The sequence below is a fragment of the Xyrauchen texanus genome, chromosome 2, assembly GCF_025860055.1.
Source record: "Xyrauchen texanus isolate HMW12.3.18 chromosome 2, RBS_HiC_50CHRs, whole genome shotgun sequence".
Lineage (NCBI taxonomy): Eukaryota > Metazoa > Chordata > Actinopteri > Cypriniformes > Catostomidae > Xyrauchen > Xyrauchen texanus.
The window spans coordinates 33,459,718-33,465,273 of NC_068277.1; the positions used below are offsets into that span (position 1 = coordinate 33,459,718).

General features: G+C 34.0%; 1 pseudogene; it reads left to right on the forward strand.

The window, feature by feature from the left end:
• The first annotated feature begins 808 nt into the window (after nucleotides 1-808).
• On the forward strand, nucleotides 809-2,351 carry LOC127658091 (chymotrypsin A-like; annotated as a pseudogene).
• The last annotated feature ends 3,205 nt before the right edge of the window (nucleotides 2,352-5,556 follow it).

The following is a 5,556-nucleotide window of genomic DNA, read 5'->3' on the forward strand; positions in this document are numbered from 1 at the left end:
CTAGATCAACCAACCAGCGGTGCTCTTGCTATCGTGATCATGTAGTGAACACCCCTGTTCCAGATGTAGAACATAGGCTAAATCTAGAAAATTACTCAAAAGTTTATCATCGATATTGGTCTCTCTTTTTTATTTTTCAGATAAACATCAAGATTATTTTATCGTCCAGCCCTATTGATAACATTGCATTAATCTCTCAGATTGTTAAATTACAGGCTACATTATAGACACACAGAAAGTAGTAAGCAGAAATATGAAATGTACTTGATATGTTTCTTAAAACTAGAGGCAGGATTAATGCTGATATCTGGCTTGAGCATGTTAAAATCACATGACACGATCAAGCAATTGGCCTTTTCACAGCAAAAATCGCTTCCAGGTGCTGCTGTGATGTTCAGGTGTTGAACTGTGCTTGATGCATCCATAACTCACAATTCCTGTGAAAAAACTACTTAATTACAGTTACATAAGTATTTGTAATTCATTACTTTATACCCCTGGTCAAGAATATGATATAACATCATCAAGTATCAAATAAGAAGGGAAATCTAACAACACAATGTGCTTCTTTAGCTCAAATCATGCTAAAATGGAAATGGACATGGCCATGACTGATTTGCCTCTTCTATATACTGCAACCCTATGCAAGAGCTTGAGATACCAAGGGTGAGCAGGTGGCAAGTTTCCATAGTACATGCACATATGCACGTATGCACATAGTGCTATGTATTTGGGCAACATTTACAAATGTGAAGCAAAATCAGGTATATAAAAACCCAAGAGTTGCTTTGCCAATCTTAACTTAGAAATGGCCTTCTTGTGGATCCTGTCATGCCTTTTCTTCATTGGAACATATTTTAGTATATTTCTGTTATTCTTCTGTAAGACAGATTGACATTTAATAAGAGTTTTTTATAAAAAAAAAAAATTTAAAAATAAAAACAATAAAACTGCCACAGCAGAAAAAAACACAAGAGGGTTAAACACACTTAGATTTACATAATAATTTTTTTACAAATACTTATTTTATTCCTAAGGCTGTGGCACTCCTGCTATCCGTCTCATTATTACCGGATACTCCAGGATTGTGAATGGTGAGGAGGCAGTACCTCACTCCTGGCCCTGGCAGGTGTCTCTGCAGGTAAAAACAGACATTTTAACTTACAAGTGACATAGATAATATGAAGAATTCTTAAAATGATGTAAAATATTTTATAATAAATGTTTAAATTAAAGTTTAAACTTTATATATATATATATATATATATATATATATATATATATATATATATATATATATATATATATATATATATATATATTAGTGATAGCCATAAAGTGTTCCAAAAATCCTAAATATTTACTTAACTGCAAGTATGGCACTTCATATTAACTGTATACATCTATGTCTCATGTAAGGACTCCCTGATCAACGAGTGGTGGGTTGTGACAGCTGCTCACTGCAATATCAGGTACAGTAAGAATAATAGTTCACAAATGTCTCTCTTCAGTAATTATGTTTAAGGGAATTAGAGAAACTTTTAAAAGGACCTCTCAACACATGATCCTGGGAGAGCATGACCGTTCATCCAACATTGAGGCCATGGATTACATGGAAAACCTGATCAAGCTGGCCTCTCCTGCTCAGATCGGCACTCAAGTGTCTCCTGTGTGCCTTCCTGAAATCAGTGACAACTTCCCTGGTGGCATGAAGTGTGTAACCTCTGGATGGGGCCTGACCAGGTACAATGGTAAGTTTTAGAATGTATTTTTATTTATAATGTACAGGATTTCAGTTCGACATTTTCTTTTGTCATATTCTTTTACATACATTTTCAATAAACCATTTGCAAAGACAAAAATTATTCTCAGTGTTAAACATAATCAAATCTTAATTGGATGGTAATCCATTCTGTTCTCTGGCTGTTGATAACTTTTAAAATACATCATCCAATCTCTCATTGCAGTTCAACCCCTGATACCCCTGCCCTGTTTCAGCAGGCCTGATTTCCTCTGCTGACCAATGAGGATTGCAGACGTTTTGGGGAAGCAACATCACTGATCTCATGATCTGTGCTGGTGCCGCTGGTGCCTCTTCTTGCATGGTGAATCCTTTTATTGCCCAGTTCACCTTTTATTTGTCAATTTCTCTAAGATTGTAAAGTTCTGATTAACATTTGTGTGTTTCAGGGTGATTCTGGTGGCCCTCTGGTCTGTGAGAAGGATGGAGTCTGGACTCTGGTTGGTATTGTGTCATGTGGAAGCAGCACCTGCTCAACCAGCACACCTGGAGTGCATGCTTGTGTTTTAAACTGTATGTCTGGGTTGACCAGATCATTGCTGCAGACTAAAGCAACTACTGTTAAATTCTTGTTTAGGGAGTTATTCAATAAAATCTGATGTTGAGAAAAAACATACATCCACTTTCCTGCCATCTCTTGTTTTTCATACTTGTTGCAATTCACAATATGTTGGCTATATGGACAAAAAGACTGATATTTGTTTAAAAAGAAGGAATGGAACTTTGCTTGTCCAAGTAATCGAAGTGTACATTCAATATTTTTGACTAATTTGTGCTTATTGCCTGGTTACACCATGCTTCTTTTAGAGTTTATGGTATAAACAATTGTGATAACAATGATAACGTTTAGTAAGAATGTAATAATAAAATGTAAAATGGTTTTGCTTAACCTGCTCAATCTCGGTACTGGCAAAATTATCTTGGAATTCTGAGTTCAGTGTGCGCACAGATAATTTTGCCAGTGGTGGTGGCGTAGTGGGATAAAGCACATAACTGGTAATCAGAAGGTAGCTGGTTTGATCCCCACAACCACCGAGGGCACTTAACTCCAGGTTGCTCTGGGGGGATTGTCCCTGTAATAAGTGCACTGTAAGTCGCTTTGGATAAAAGCCAAATGCATAACTTTATGTACATTTTAGAACTCATAATGTTATTTTTTTAGACAACATACAGGTTTCAACTTATGTTCCTAAATAAAAATAAAAAAATAACTCCGACCACTCCAACACAAAATGGAATATTCCAAAGTTTTAACTTGCAGTAATTGCAGATATTCATTCTCATGAGTTGAATACTTGAAATAATCATCTTGTCGTTTTGGTGGAAATAAACTTTGTAAATGACAAGAAAAAGGCCTAAAAAGGATTCCAATAATTAAGTATGAATCTTTACAAAAAAAAGAAAAAGAAATCTGAGTAAAGTTGTTACGAATGGGCAGCGAAGGCAGACGAGGAGATGCGGATCCAAATGCAGTTCAATTTTATTAACCAAACAAACAAGGCAGGTACAAGGAAAACTCGGGAACAAAGGAAAAACCCTCAATGGGGAAATAAACACAAGACTGAGGAAACAGGTAGGGAACACATACCGGCCTACAATATTCAACGAAAGACAAGGACTGAACCAAAAAACAGGATATAAATACACAAGGACAGGATGATTACAAATGATACACAGGTGAGAACAATGAACAAAATGGCAGTGATGATGACAGGTGGATACTGGGAAGTGTAGCTCTTTTAAACAATAGACTAGTGAGACAGTGGAGCTAAACAAGGGACAAAAGTGAAAACTACGGAAAACAGAAGGGACAAAAACGGAAACCAAAGGGGCAAAGGTAAAACAAGACAAGGTAACCCTAACAAAAGTACCCACCACATTTGGAGCAGATTTATGGAGTAATGGAATAGATGTAACAGGATTACGTATTTATAATACCTGAATAGTAACTGTATGCCACTACTGTTACAAATTAAATAGTTGGTAATCAGAAGTTACAGTTACATTAAAAATATTTTGATTAATGAAGATATTACTTTGCATTTTATTGTAATTTGTTTCATTTAATCTTTAGACTATTCAGTTGGAAAACATATATCCATATAAATGATGCAATCCAAGGAGCATTTGAACAGCAGTGAAACACTTTCTTATGATGCTTTACATTCATACAAGTTAATACTGTTTTGAGTGAAAAGGTGGATATAATATGCTAATATAAATGCTATTTCTTGCTTTTACGTGCATACCAGACTCTATTATATTTTATAATGAATTCTATGCTGAAAATTCACATTGTAGCATTACGTTTTTTCTCAAGAACACCTTTGATATCAGGGCAAAGATGTACTGCAAAAATCTTATTCTTGATAAAAATTGTAATTCTTTTTTTTTTTTCTGTAAAACTATCTAAAATTCCTTAAAACAAGATCAATTTACTTGAGTAGCGAAATGGCTTAAGATATTTTATTTTTTTTTGTGCATTTTATTACTTCATTTACTTATTTATAGTCAAAACAACTGAAAAAATGTCCCAATGCTGACATAATACAAAGTATTTAGATTACGTTGCTGACCTTGTGTAATATAACAGAATATGTGACAAATGACATTTTACAGCTTGTATTCTGTAATCTGTAACAGAATACTTTTTAAAGTAACCTTCTCAACCATGATTTGGAGCTGACATTTTATTTTCATCATCAAAAATACGGCACTATTAAGAATGTGGCTCACGACCGTTAATGCAGTGACTCTTAAAACATAAAAACTGTACTGTTCTCTCAATATTGTTTCATCTTCATCTCTGTTTCAACTATGTTCTGAGCAATTTTTTTACGTTGTATTGTACCAATTTTCATGCTGTTTCTATAGAATTAATAATGTATGCTGTTAAAATTCTCCATTGTACTTTGGACAAAAGTGCCTGTAAAATGAAAAAGACTCAATTGATATCTGAATAAATAAATAAATAAAATAACTTTTAAACGTCTGACCCTTTAAAATAATAAAATAGAGAAAATGACAGAGCCACACAGTATCTGCATAAAATATTTGATCTCTTGTACATCCAGCATTAAGGCTGCAGAAATGTTGGTACACTATGTAATTATTTACATGTACACTATATATGGAATAGCTATTAATGTCTATATAGGCAAAAGGGTACCTGAAGAGATTTACTGTAACTGTCCTGGGAATTGGTGCAGATGTGGACATAGAGGCCTTGAATATTGGAAAACAGGTTTACCAGTGTGCGTGGAAATATTACCAGACAAATTAGGGTCATTGCAGTCAACATGATGCATTAAAAAAAACAAAAAATGTTACGTAATGACGATTTTAAGAGAGTTCAGGCAATAAGCTTGTTTAAAAATGTTCTAATTAAACTTGCAGCATGCTTTTTGTGCAGTCTAATTAACAGAAATTATTACAAGAGCTGCTTATTGACAGCTGAATTATGTTTTGTTATTTTCAACACACATCTAGTATCAACTAAATCCATTTACACAGCATGAAGGTTTTACATAAAATGTATATATTGATTAACAGAATGTAAGAGCAGATATTCATTTTCTACAGAGAAACATTTTTCTACATTATCTGTAGAGAATTTTGAATCACTATGAATCTGATCAAATTAAAGTCATTCAGTCATTCAGTATTCATTGATTAAAGATTTACAGCTGATCTAAAGCAACCAGAAGACTGGAGAAGATGGGGCCATATCTTCTGTAGGGGTTAAAAAAAAAACT